Source organism: Poecilia reticulata, chromosome 10, assembly GCF_904066995.2.
Source record: "Poecilia reticulata chromosome 10, P_reticulata-male-v2, whole genome shotgun sequence".
NCBI classification, from domain to species: Eukaryota; Metazoa; Chordata; class Actinopteri; order Cyprinodontiformes; family Poeciliidae; genus Poecilia; species Poecilia reticulata.
Genome location: NC_088839.1, coordinates 25,370,100 through 25,385,311, shown reverse-complemented (window position 1 = coordinate 25,385,311; position 15,212 = coordinate 25,370,100). Strand labels below are relative to the sequence as shown.

Here is a 15,212-nt window from a genome sequence, read left to right as displayed (position 1 = left end):
TTTTTAAATAACAAGCTACGTTCTTCTGCATATTTTTAAGATTTTATTCCCATTTAACACCAATTACCTGCTGTTTTAAATTAAAAACACCACTAATGTCTAATAACTGAAATTAAAACAATCGCAAAGTACTTAATTGTGTCATTCCCAAAAGTGGTGGATAATATAAGTACGAATGAAATAATTATCACGCAGTTATTGTTTTACATAAAACAAAGGATGAAAAATTCAGTTTATAAACACAAATAAGTGAAGTGACATGCCTGTTTAACATGTCTGTAAACACAGCTGCTACCAGCGTTCTGTTAGCCCCATTTGTGGGGAGGCTGAAGTGTGAAAATCACCTTTCAAACTTCAACTTCAATCAATTCTTTCACACTTGCCAATATGTCCTGCCAGCCAGAAGAAATGCGAAGCAATCAAAGAAAGAAAACCCAATAACATGTCACACTAACTCTACAAAGCAAAAATCACACTGCCACAGTGCAAGCAGGCATGATTGAGCATCTTATCAACATCTATGGTGCTTCTTGTTTTCTTGCCCACTCCTTTTGTCTGCAGGAGAAACAAAGGTGGCAAAGAGATGAATAAATATCTGCCCAGCGCAGCGTAGCAGCTTGGCGAATGGTTGAGGTGGGAAGGCATACAGAGTGGCCATCTTTAAGCGTGTCCTCTCCATTTCTATGTCCTTGCTGCCACCTTGCTCTCACATTGCTCACACTCCATTATTCATGGTGTAAAATAGCCAAGACACGACCAAAGATAAAGACAAGCCAAACAGGAGCAGTAGAGCAGTAGAGCAGTGTTTCTCAAAGTTTTTCAGGCTGACGACCTCTTAATCCGTTTAATAAAGACTCACAAAAACACCACATCTTTATCTATTCAAGCTGAAAAGACAATATTAGTCTTTTAATAGTGTTGTTTTCTTTGTTCATCCAACTGAGAAAGATGGTTTTGTTTTGTAAGTAAATATATCTCCTCAGGGGTCATTTTCAGTTATTTACAGATTCTTAAAGTGTGAAGTTTACAAATGATGTCAAACACATGGAAATAAAAAAGGAAGTTGTTCTTTACCACCAAGTGTTGTAATTTATGCATTAATAACATTTTAGGGATATTTGTAATTTAGAAGCGAAATTAAAGGAAAACAGACTTGAGTTTCTTTGGCAGAAACAAAAATCCTCTTCTGCACTATTAAATATAAAATATCCACCCGCTTCTATCAACTGCATGTATATTTAATTTAATTTAAAATTATTTAAAGTCAAATAATTCATTTTGTCAATTTTTCAGTAGAAATTTTGCAGAATAAACAAAAACAACTATAGCCGTTGACGTGTGAGCAGAGCATTATTAGCAGAACAGTTCTCAAGACTGGAGTCATACCGTTGAAAAGAATCGAATCGTTCGTGAATGACATCAATTCTCTCTGTAGGCATGACTTGACTTCTTCCGATCCTGTTTTCTTTCCACCGATATCTTCATATTATCTTTTCTGAGTTACCCGGTTTTAAGTCACTTATCCATCGTTATTTTTAAACACAATCCTTCGCTAAGCTAGCTGCAGCGTCGCACTTTGAGCTGACGTCACGGCAAATAAACGGTCGGTTACGTGCAGTACCGTGCACGCCACTAGGGGGCGGCGGCGGACCACCAGTGGTCAGGAGCCTACAGAGAAAGACCGTGAATACTTGGGTTTAGGGAACAAAAGCTTATCGCTTTCTCGTTTTCATCTGTTTGTAGCAACAATCTGATCGTCAAGCAGCAAACAGGTAAACTCTGCTGTTTGATTACTGCTATTTATTTAGCTGTGGAGCGACGCAATCACCACACAATTTATATCTGAGAAATGAAACCGTGTTGAAGAACTTGCGGTAATTAGGAGGCATAATTAAAGCTTTTGGTGCACAAACTAGTTTTGCAGGGATGCTTGCTGCACAACTACAAACCCGAGAAGAAATCCATTTGCTCCGGGTCTGTGATCTTAAGCAGCACAAAGGATTTCATTTGTTCAGCAGATTGAGTAGTAATACATCACATGTTTGGTTAGTTCTTGCTACAATCCCACATACATTTGAGAAAATGCTGACTGGCTCCTGCGGGTTCAGTGGTATACTGAATTTTCCATTTACAAATGGTGCATCCATTCAGATGTGCAGTTTTTGCTCTGTAAGTGTAGTGAATGGGCCTCTCCGGAGGGTCATATGCAGAGATTAGTTGCCGCTATCTTCTCCTAATGAACCCTGTGAGGATGTGGCTGACGGGGCATGATGCCATATTGCACATCTGAAGTAGTTTTTATTTAATTTTATTTAGTCTATTTATCTATCCATCATGGAAGATGCAGGCACAAAACTCCACAGCTATCATTTTGATGAATAAATCTATGTATCGCACCACATTTTAAATATGCATCTCAATAAATTAGACTATCATTGGAAAATTTAAGGGAATGTCTTACTTATAATAGATCTTTTACACAGTGAAGCATTTATTTCTGCTAGTTCTGCTGATTATGGGGTAAGTGAATAAATCAGTTGCTCAGATAATTGTAATGAAACAAAAGACCAAAAAAGGCTTTTTAATACAAAAACGTTATGTCATGAGCATGCAGACACTGCAAAAACACAAAATCTTACCAGGTATTTTTAGATCGATTTTCTAGTGCATGTATTTTAATACACTTAAAATAAGACAAAACTAACTCACAAGTACATTTTCAGCAACATTTATGTAAATTATTTCTTAATATTTATGTAAAAGTATTAGTTCCTTTGGCAGATTATTTCACTAATAAGACATTTTTGCCATGTTATTAGTAAAATAATCTACTAGGTGAACTGGTACTTTTTCATCAATATTAAGAAATTATTTACTTACAAGCTCCTTTATCTTGCCAAAGAGTCACTTATAAGTTGTTTTTGTTTTATTTCAAATGTTTGTAAGATATTTACATCAGAAACTACAAAAACACTTGGTAAGATTTGGTGTTTTTATAGTGTATAAATGCTGCTGACCTAACTTTTTCTGGTTTATCTTCCTCATTGGAAATAAGCCAATTAAGGTAATTGATAAGGAAGTTGATTGTTTACAAAGTGCTGTATCCAAATATATTAATTAAAGGTTTAGTGGAAGGAAAATGTGAGGCAGAAAAAAGGTAGGTCAAAAGGATAACTAGAGTTTTAGAGGATTATGGAGAATATTCTCCATAACATGCTGCCTTAATGCAGTAATTTATGCAAAAGAAGCCCTGAATACTTATTTAGAACATGAACTATTAGTTATAGTTGTACTATTGTCTAAGAAACTGTAAGCCATAACCATCAAATGTGTTTCAGTTCTTGACTTGAAGATGAATAATTAATTTGTTGGTTTCCACCTGTAGAAACAATGAAAAATAATTGACTATTACTTAAATTGTAATAAAAACAACAGCTGAACTCTCAAAGCTGCCAACTTCTCACTTACTGGTTTTCATGTAAAAATGCATGTTCTCCTGCACAGTTTATGAAATTGTCCTACATATAACCCTCCTCACTTTGTAAGCTTGTGCAAAAAAAATCCCCCAGGCAGTTTTCCAACTTTGCATTCACATAAACTCCATAAAAAGACACTTTTTTTAATCTTTCTTTGACAAGCTGACTCCTTTGCCACCAACTTTATTGAGTTAAAAAGATTCTAACAAGGACTGCAACACAAACCCTGACCAGGTCAGGTTCCCCGAGTCACAATTATTCATTCATATACTGCAAAATCCATTAGATGTAGCTGCATTTTTTATGAAGGCCTTGTAGAAGCTTGCAGTGTTTAATCAATGGGAAGGCTTCGTTTTTAGGACGGGTCACTGGTTTCAGGCGAGGTTCCCTGACGGTTCTCCTTGAGAGGTGATCCAGCTCCAATTAAAATGCAGGTCAGCGTCACACTACGAAGATGAGAACCTGGAAGAGGATTTCTTTCCGTTTTCTGTTGACTAGCAGGTTGTTGTCCGACTGGTTGATTGTTACCAGCAGGGAGGTCCAAAGTGCGGTCCGGGAGCCATTTACAGTCCCAATAATGATACAAATTTGACCCGTCAGTACAGGTGGCTGATCCAGATGGAGAGGTTTTATTTTTAAAATCTTCTTACAACATGCTGGGTTCAACACAAAGTATTCATCTTTTAAAGGGGCGGTATTATGTGAAATCAAATTTTTTGAGCTTTATATTACATTATAATGTTATCGTGAGGTAAACATTTACCGTGTTGTGATGTCAATCCCTCATCAAAAACACACCTGGAGTGTTGTCTTGATTCTTTCATGCATGTTTGAGAAATCCTTCCATCTCTATGGCAACCATTCAGCTGTGCAAAACGCCTGGTTGAACTTAGCCCCGCCTTCAAGGACAAAGCTCCTCCTCAGAGCTGCCGCCTCACAGAGCAACCCTTCCCCATTGTGCTCCTTCAGACTAGCCAGCAGCAATTAGCAAACACCTTATGGAAATTCACATCTGCTGAGGTCATTATATGAGCTACTTCTCAGTGAAACGCTGGTAAAAACATTTTAAAGGGTTATGTTACGGCCAGTGGCCTTTTCTGTGTTTGTTTGTTTTTTTTGCAGTGGCAAATCAGACTGATTTCACCTTGAAGTGGGTGCTGCCTTGTTGTCCTGTGCAACACCCTGAGGCCTACCGTGATTGGGTCATCAATTGCCGGCTCCACCAATCACTGTTGAGGCCTCCCTTTTAAAACCAAGAACTTCCTGGGAGAAGGAGCGGCTAGTTTCTTTGTTGAGACAGCTTGCCACTCTGTTGGGTGTGTGTGGGATTGCTGTTAACCGTTAGTATTTTGTGAGCTTTTCTGTACAAGTGTGATAGGTTTGATCCTGTGGGTTTTTTTTTACTGCTATTAGAGAGTTGTGGTCCACTTTGGCTTTGTTAAATTGTGACTGCTTCAATAGTTTTACCCTGTAGGGTTTTGTGACGCTACTACAGATTTGTAGCTTATTTTGTTTGTTTGTTTTTTGTTTGTTTAACCTGATTGTAAAGTTCACCTTGGTTAAGTTTGGCTCACAGCTCTGATGGTTTGTGGATTTTGTATTTGTTTAGTACATATTGGCTGTAAGCTTTTACCCTTTTGATTATTGTTACCCCTTTTTTTTCCTCTCCTTTTTTGTCAGAAATCCAAACAATAAATCTTTAAATTGTTAAGCCATAACATCTAGGTTTCTTTAATGTTACTTCCCTTTCCCCTGGCCGAGCCGGGTCGTAACAGGTTAATACAGGAGCATTGTTGTGATGACTTCCTGAAGGCGGCGTTTCAGAAAGAGTAGGAGCTTCTTAAAGAGACAGACGCCCAATTTTGAAGTGTTAAATTACAAATTCAAATTTTTTTAAGGCAGCAGAGTTACTAAAAATTATACATAAATATACATAATCCTGCCCCTTTAGTGAAAAAAAGCTGTTGCAGGATGAAAATTTTATTTTCTTGTTAGCAATATGACATTTTTTTATAAACTTTAAATTGCTCATGTTTATATTTGCATTTGCTAATATTTAACACTTTGGAAGAAGTAGCTTGTCAACTAGTAAGCAAATTCCCTTTGTGGATCCATAAAGCATATTCTGATTCTGATTACAGGTAGATTTATGTGTCCAGGTGGAAGCAACAAATGACTGCAGTAAAACATTCAAACAAACAAAACAGACAGAGGCTTTGATTGCTGCAACTGATTGGTTAATTGGGTTGTTCAGAATATTCTTGAAAGCATCTATTCTTACTTTGGATAAAAAACAAAGACAGACAGACAGAAGAAAAGAAAAAATACACAATGCTTCTAAGATAATCTTAGAAGAGAAATACTAAATCAACGCATCCAGGGATTAAAACACGACTAAAAATTAAAGGTGTAAAAATCACGGTTGGAACGTGTTTGAGTTTTAAAATATGATTTTGTTTCACTTTGATCAGCAGTAAACAAGAAATCATTTTCAATTTCTGAAATTGAACTTTTTTAAAGGTTTTATTTTTGTTATAAAACTTAAGTGGAAAGTATAAGAGATTTGATTAGATTTCTTCATTGTTTAAGTCCTATCAGACATAATCGTCAATGTTCAGATTTTTATATTATTCACAAACCAGGGCATTGAAGACATTTTTAAACACTGCAATTTTTCTCCCTTTGTTCTTCACAAATGGATATTAGTTTCAGCAAGCATAAAACTGTGACCTTTTCAGATTATTCTGATTTTCTTCGGCTCAAAACCTTTTGCTTTACAGCCGTAATTAAAACAGGCACCATGTTGTTACATTCTATTATAGTCAATTAGACATTTATGTAAACAACTAATCTCCCCTGCCTTCGCTGCAATTTCTGCTTTTACACACAACACACTTAAACACAAAGGTGATTTCGATTGTTTGGGTAAATTAAAAATAACTTATAAGCCATCTGCGCTGTGATTATTTTTCACATTTGGCATTAGCACCAGTCCACGGTATTCAATGGCAATATCAGGCACATATGCTGGATAAATATGTCAGTAAACCGCTTATTGTTTATATTAATTTCCCTTGCAAATGGAAGAGAGCTCTTTCTCTGTGTCTGTTGTTCATATTTGTTGTACAACAGTGCAGCCATCTTAATTTATTTCCTTGGTCAGACTGTATTAAGAAGCAGAGCATGATTTATGCAGGACACAAACAGCCTCCTCAACCTCACAAAGAGAAAACGAGCCAGTGTGAAGAGCTTGTCCAAGTTCCAGGAATAAGCTGCCAAATATCAGTCATCTTCCTCCTCCACATTATGCAAAGTGACAGAAGAAGATCTACGAGCGAGCGGTGTTTGTTGCAGTATGTGTTAGATTAATGCAGGCCAAAGACAGCCTCCTCCTCCTCCCCAGACAGGCAGGATGGAGAAATAATGTAATTTAACTGCAGACTGAGCAGTGAAACAACAGCTATTCTCAAAATAAACACGCTTTTCTATCCATAACCATTCATTCCCTCACCACCATTCAAACACATTTGCTAAACCAAGTGGGAAGTTCATCTTAGGCTTTCCGGTTTTAAGAAACCTGCGCCGTTATTATTGTGGTTCCACTTCCATTATGAAGCATTTAGCAACGGATTTCACAACGTTACCACAAAAGACTGGAAACTACTGGAAACTTTCCAGCTGTTAAAAAGAGACAAAGCTCAGAAAACTTTCCAGTCGTGTGGTTGTGGCCATTTATGCTGAAGTTTGCAAGTTTTATTGATATAGTTTGTCTTCAGGCAGTTATACGATAGATTAGAACCAACATCTGTAATTAATTTTTATATTTGGAATTGTTTAGATTACTTTGATAATCACTTTAATGGGAGGTTCTAAAAGTTAAGACACTTAAATTAATCACTTAACAATTTGTTAAGTGATTAATCAATTAAATGTATTAATTTAATCAAATGTAATTTAATTACTGAAATTTAATGTAGTAAATTTATAACACTAAGTCTTCTTAATTTAAGTGATTATTTAAATTAAGGGGAGATGCTTTTGTTTAGTAAATGTCCGGTGTGATGACAGGAGGTTTTGGTAAAATAATCTGTTTGTTTTTTTTACCATTTTTTGAACTTCAAAAAGATCAAAAAATGAACTTTTTGAAATTACAACTCTTACAACCGAGTTGTAAGAGATTTTTAGTAATTGTTTTGTCTATAATTTTGCAAAATATGTATAAAGTATCTTTTTTTTGTTTGTTATTTTTGTCAATCAAGCCAGAAGTTCAATAGCAAAAACAAAAATGTCCACGTTTATTGCAAATTTTTGTTTTTGGAACTGCTTTAGACATCTTCAAAACTTTATTCCAGGCTTTTCTGCTGTTCCAATCATAATGATGCTGTTTGTTCACTCATGTTGATTGAACATCTGGATTTATGTTTATTAAGTATGTCTATTAGCTAATTAAGCTACGTCTAAAGCTAACTGAATAACAATCTTATTCAATCGTATCACGGTAACACTTTCCAGACGTTTATTTGAAAGAAAAAATGAAAAACAAAGCCCCCTTTTTCATCCCACTTATTTGATCCATCATAATAAATCCTGATAAAAACACATGTTGGTTTGTGGTTTTAATGACACTGTGAGGTATTAAAGCTCCGCCTATGAGGCTGTTAAATCTTTTCCTCATGATGACGCATCGTTCAGTGCACCGTCACTGAGGAATCCCCATGAGAAAAACCCCACAGCACACACACTTGCAGCATTTAAAATCGATTTTCTCTGCAAAGTCATTATGGGATTGTTTGACTTTTCAGCTATTATGGCACTGATGAGAGAAGACAGCAGCTGATGGATAAATAACTGCTTTGATTTAAACGTTTAATCTTTATTTCTGGACTATTAGCAACATGTTTGCTGTACGAGCTGAATAAATAATTTAGTCACAGATTCTTCTCGGTTACCTCATACATGCTGCGCTACTAATAAAATCTAAAGCCTATGGAGAATCTTTGCTTCTCAGGGTTCAAAAATGTTTTATTTGAGTTGCTCCTTTTTATTTTAATGTTGATTTCAGAGACATATTGTCAGTAGTTCATAGAATAAAGAGTAAAATGAGAGAAACTGATCATTTTAAGTGATCTCTTAATTTTTTTCAGAACTGTATATCAAAAATATTAAAAGCCTAGTAACAAAAATACATTTTTGAAGTAGTTCAGTCCAATTAACGGCCCTTAGAGAGCCAATTAACTAGCAAAAAGTTTGGATCAGTTCAAAGTAAAACAGTATTTTATTTTGCATACGTTTATAAATTTGATGACTTTAAAACTTCTCTTTGTCCTTGAGCTCCAATCTCATCGTCTTCATGTCTTGTGAAGCTCTGAATGACTTTAACACTTTTCTCTCCAATCATTTTCTCACATTTGTTTTGGCTCATAGATCTGGAGAAACACAGCCGGGCATCAAAGATATTGCCATGACTGTGGAAAATCATTACTAACTTCATCATAGCACATCCTCTGTTTCTCTAATACGCAACATAATCTAATTGCACTTTGCAGGCGAATGTGGCGTGCATACCATGTTTGTCTTTTCAAGCGGATTGGAAAGCATTGTTGGAAACTGAATCAGTATCAATGTGACCTTGTAAATGTACTAGAGTGAAAAGGGGAAATCTCACTTGGATCAAATCTTTGACCTGAAACTTTGAAAAAAATACATATTTTCAAATATACGGCTGAACGTGTACGTCAATAAACTTGTCAAAAAGAGGAAATTATTGATTTAATGGATGAATAAAGGTTCAATCAATGAATACGTTTCTTTTACTCTCTTAAAGTGAGCATAGTCAACAGTTCCTCACAGTTTCTCTTTGGTAAAAGCCCCAAGCTTATGTTGGGGCTTTTCTGAGAAATAAAATTACTCTTATAAGTGCTGTCCAAATTACAGATACTGGGTGTTTGTACGCGTATCATGTCAACTTTTGATCGACGATGAATTGTCCCAGAAGTTATTGCGATAAATGATAATATTGTTGTTTTGAAACCATTTTCAAGTAACAATATAATGACTATGACAAAATAATGCAAGAGCACATTCTCAAAGATTAATAAACTTTAAATTCTAATGAACATTTAACTTTAAAAATAAAACTCATCGAGCTTGTTTGCGATTAATTGATTTATTGCTTTTTGTGGCAGGCCTTGGTGTTTGTTGGACCTGCAGCTCATTTAAAACACTTTATGGTGGCGAGTCAGTTTATGAACATGATGATCTGCTCAGAGTGACGGAAACACATCCTCTTTCCATCAGGATGCTGGTTTCACCAGACCTGCCTTTTCTTTCTCTTTCTGTAAAAATGTAAAAAAAAATAAAATAAACTTCCATCTCTTCCTTTCTTGTTAGACCTGATGCTGAGGAACAGCTGGACTCTGGCCATCAGTATAAATCTTTCAACAACACTGCTGACAGAGCGATGCTGGGAAGCAGCACCACCGCTGAATAATGACAGTCCTTCAGTCAGAGACACAACACTGGATACTTTTCTGCTGTTTCCACTGTTGGCACTAATTATATGGCACTAAAGTTCAAGTGAAAGGGTTGTTTGAACAGCATTTTACTGATTCTATTGCAAAAAAAATTACATAAAATCATCCAAGCAAATTTAAAGTAATGTTTTTTTTTTCCATTTGTATTTATTAGGGGTAGTTTTCCATGTAGGATTTAATTTTTTTTTTTTTTTTTTCAAAATGTAAGCGCATCAATTTTTACACATTTTCCTTTTTTTACTGTCAGTGCTTTTACACAAAGACAAGGGTCAAAGGTTGCAACTCTCCATGTATATTTTTGACGAGAGAAAAACATAACATGAAAAGAATCTTAAAAGGGTCAATTTTACTTAATAGTCACTTTAAATGTGACATATTCTTCCCTGAATATGTTAGGACAGATCTAAGGGCTACATAAAACATTTTCATTGCATATTTTACACCAAGTCATTCTTAGGCGATGAGATTTCAGTCTGGTCAGTTCTGCCTATTTTGAACTGTTTTAGGGCCTCTGTCACTTTAAATCTAAATAAGCTGTTTCTAGCTACGCCCCTAAGTCCAACGTTTACACTGGCACGTGAAAGTGGTTGCAAACGGATGGGCTATTATACAACCGTACATCTTTGAAAAGCAGAAGTGGAGACTCCTGCACAACCAACAAGAATGTAGCAAGTGGCTTCTGGATGGTAAGTCAACAATAAAACACTTGCCTAATCCAGCAGCCATTGAACAGCGCATAGAGCAGAAAAACCAGCTGACCAAATGTGCTAGAGCTACGTTGGGGTTGCTAGGTAACGTGCTGGGCTTAGCTGGGGTTGCTAGGTAATGACAATGTGGCTCAATCGAGAGGTGTCGTATCCAGACACCAAAAATCATTAACTTATTGCCAAAAATAGGCTGGGTAGTTTTTTTAAAGAGCTTGAGCTTGTTTAGAAGCAGTAGAAACCTAAATGGACGTATAAAAACATGCAAAATGTGAATATTGCATAATAGATTCCCTTTAAGTACGAAGTGAGATAAATGTTTCACACATAACCAGCAAAAAGTCCTTAAACATTCTTGAACTATCAAATAAAACTAAAGTCATCAAGTCAATATTACATCATTAAATGAAACAGCCCATTAATTTTAAAGCTTCAAATGATCATAAAATCCATCAAACTGTTTAAATCTGCCTAAATAAAGCAAACAAATAAAAAAAACAGCCTGTTACTTATACATGTGCTACTCTTCAGTCTGTTACTGGCTGGAATGCTGGAGACGACATTGTGCACAACCCGGGGAGATAATGAAAGGTTAAAATGTCACTTCTTGGAGGCCCCTCACGCTACACATGATTCAAACAGCAGCAGGAGATATTTGTGCAGGAGTCATTAAATCTGACCACAGAGGCATGAGGGGAGCAGGACACAGGACTTGATGCATAAGAGCAGAGTTTCCCAAATATCAGGGAAGCATTTCCTTTTTTTTGGATTAAGTGGGATTAATAAACTGTAATTACTGCAGCATCTTAAACAATAATACAACATGTAGAGAATGAATGATACCGATTTTAAAGGATTGCACAATGGCCCAGTTCTTATCTTAACAGGTATTTTTTTAGTCTTGTTTCTAATGCAAATATCTTAGTACATTTGATATAAGACAAGACTAACTTATAAGTACATTTTCAGGAAGAAAGGAGTTTTAAGTCAATAATTACTTAATATTGATGGAAAAAAACAACTAAATTAAATAACCTGTGAAACTTTTATATGTATTGATGAAATATTGAATTAAAATAAACTCCCTTTTCTTGAACAGTTGCTGTTTTGTCTTATGTGAAGATATCTGCACTAGAAATCAAAAGTAGCCACCCAAGAAATCACTTCAGTAAGAGTAAAAAAGTACTCAAATACTGAGTAAAAAAGTTTAACCAAAAATTCACCAGACACAGTCGCACACCTGCAGTTTATGTTAAAATTTTATGTTGATTTGGAGAATTTTTCTTTTGCCCGATTTTTATATTTTTTTGTTACTCGTATAAATTATTGTCATTTTCACTGTCATCTTAAAGTTACCGTTACTTGAGTACATTTTTTGGATACTCTCTGGTTGTCCTATCTGCCATCGCGACGCTGCAAGGAGAAGCGGATGGATGGATGGATGGATGGATGGATGGATGGATGGATGGATGGATGGATGGATGGATGGATGGATGGATGGATGGATGGATGGATGGATTGTGGTCACATCTTTCTACTGTATTCACCAGAAAAATTCACATAAAAAAATAATCCTGCACATCAACCTGAAATGAGGCGAGCTTTATGAAAGACGAGTAATCTTAGCACAAATTTCAATTTCAGACGCCCACGCACATTTTTAAATCCACACAGTATATGGGATTTACAATCCTCCTCAAGCGCTTATAGTTTTACGTGTTTAAATCCAATCATGCCTGTCACATGATACATCTGAAATGAGCCGCTCCTTATCAGAGCGCCGCAACCCTCTTCATCACCTCCTACCCGAACCTGTCAGTCGTCTGGCAGAGGACGAACAGATGCCAGCCAACCTTGTCCTTGTTCTAACTCTACTGTGTGGCACTAAATGGGTTCAAGCCGTCCTGCAGGATGTTCTTTCCACAAATCACCAAGCTGTCCTTTTTCTATATGCCTGTTTCCTAAAGTTAATTCTCCTCGAATCCTTGAAATGCCATAGTTCAGCTGCGAAGCGGGGTGGCACCTAGGCTAAATGAGTCCGAGTTACGCTGACAGAAGCTTGGCAGGTTTCCTCCAAAGAAATAAACAAAATGAGGTGACATTTCAAGATATATGATATTTAATTGTTTCATTTTGAGTGAAGATATTAGCAGAGGTTAACAAAAAAAAGAAAACAAAAGCAAATGCAATCAGGGCATTGATTTTTGGATGCTAAATGGCTAAGCCAAAATCGACTGAGAGTAGCAGAAGAAAACACCATTAATATAGAAGCTTACCGTTTCCAGCATTACGGTTCAATAGAAACACCTAATTTCTACTTCATTATCATCTCTGGTTAAAAATGCTGTGGTTTTTTTGTTTTGTTCATGCAGCTTTTCCAGCCTCACATTTCCAAAACAGACATTTCCTCGACACGTTTTATCTCACACCATATCTGCGGTGAGTCAGACGGTATTTAACTTAAATGCTTAAGTCATCACTTACTCTGTGGAAAAACACTTTTCACCTGTCACCCAGTAAGGAACAAGCTCAACCACTGTAAAATTACCACTTGTCCTTGTCAGTCTTCAACTCTCCTGTACTTCGCTTTCACTCTTTCACAGCAAAATGTGAGAGGCAGGAAGAACTCGATGTTTAAAACTGAACAGTGCAACAGTGAATGTTTAACACAATGTTAACTCAACCAGGAAAAGAAGGGAGATCTCATTTTAGTTTACATGAGGCTGAACTTTTTCATATCATGTCACAACTCCAGACTTCAATGTGTTTTATCAGTCAATATTGATTTTTTGTTTGTTTGTTTGTTTTAAATATCTGAAGTACTGCCAAACTGGTGGTGCAATCTTTCCACACTTTTGTCAGCAGTTATGAGTCACAGTGGCGGAACCTGAAACTGCTACTTTGCCAGTTACTCACCAGGGTGTTGCTAGGCAACCAAAGAGTGAGTTGCTAGGTAACCAAAGAATGAGTGAGCTGGTTGATTCCACCAACCTTCCTTAGAAAAAAATAAGACAAGCTGTAATTTTAGATAAATATCTAATATAGGATGTTTGTTGGTATCTTTAGGAAACCACCATTTTATTTCTATTTGTAGGGTTTAAACTAAAGATAAACTGAAAACTTAGCAAAAAGAGTGGATTTTTTTCTATATGTGGAATGGAAAATTATGTAAAAAAATTTTTTATAAAAGCACATAAAGCTAAAACCATATTGGTGCGGTTAGTGTCATTCTCTGTGGAAATTCAATGCAAATATTGTGTAGCCGCTTCCATCCGGCTCATCTGTTGCATGTACTCTGCGTTGTGTTAAGAAAGGAACCAACAGTCGGGGACCCAGGGTGTTTTGTGCGGGAAGGCAGGTTTATTCTGTTCAAAACAAAAACACTCTCAGCACAGCAGTTCTTGAGTTCTGGATTCCTCACAAACACCTCTCCCCAGCGCAGCTCAGCGCGAACCGACAGGAATGTGCTAAAACCAACCAAAATAATAAAGCAAAATCAACATTCATTCAAAACAATTAAAATAAAACCCAAACAGAAATAATCTGCCCAATAATTACAATCTTCCATCATAACATAAAAATATACTAAACACATTAATTTAACATCCAAATAAAATTGAAGCAACTCACATACCTGTTCAAAACAAAAACACTCTCAGCACAGCAGTTCTTGAGTTCTGGCTTCCTCACAAACACCTTAACCAACCAAAAGAACAACAAAATAATCACGTCGGCACAGAAAACTTCATAGATGTTACTAACGCGGGAAATAAATGCCCAGTACAAGTGCTGCGCTAAACATAAACAGTTAAACAACAATATATATATAACAGCTTGTGAATTTACAACATACTTTTTAGAACATTTTTAATAATTTCGCTCGGCGCGAACTGAGGAGAGCAGCGGGAACACACAGGATATGACGCCAAACAGGAAGCAAGAAAATAAAAGCGTCACCACCAAAATAAAACAAAATAAAATTCTGAAAATAAGAAAAACAAATATACATATATAATTGAGAATGGATTCGCGGTGAAATATACATTTTTTACAGACTCGCTACAATTGCAGGAATTAAGGTGCAATATTTTTACTACCCTTTAATCTAAATTAAAAAATATTAGTAAATTATTTTACATTTTCAGCCAAAGTTATTAAAAACTATTGCAGACGCCTCACCTAAACAGACAACAGAGACATACCACGGAAAAATGAAGCAGTACATTTTTTACAACCATGTATGATTTTTCTTTCCCTTCACAATTTTTCACTATACTATACCGCCGATCATGGTCTCTTGTTGCCAATCACACAAACCGATCACCTGCATCTCATTTCGCAGCCTGCCTGTGCAGCTGGTCTCCTCTTTCCTTCACACTGCTCAAACGCACAGCAACAAATCCTAAGCGATGTGGAACAATAACGCACTGAGTGAATGGGGAAGTTTGCATGTTGCAGTAAAAAAAAAAAAAAGACTTATGGAGCAATCAGATAGCAGA

The 15,212-nt window shown here is 36.2% G+C and overlaps 1 long non-coding RNA gene across 1 annotated transcript; it reads right to left on the bottom strand.

Annotated features, from left to right (window-relative positions):
* Positions 1–14,044: 14,044 nt before the first annotated feature.
* Positions 14,045–14,984, bottom strand: LOC145553100 (uncharacterized). The gene is made up of 2 exons (XR_014089300.1): positions 14,348–14,984; positions 14,045–14,180 (listed from the first exon to the last, which is right to left on the bottom strand). It is a non-coding gene; the product is annotated as an uncharacterized LOC145553100 (long non-coding RNA).
* Between the last annotated feature and the right edge of the window lie 228 nt (positions 14,985–15,212).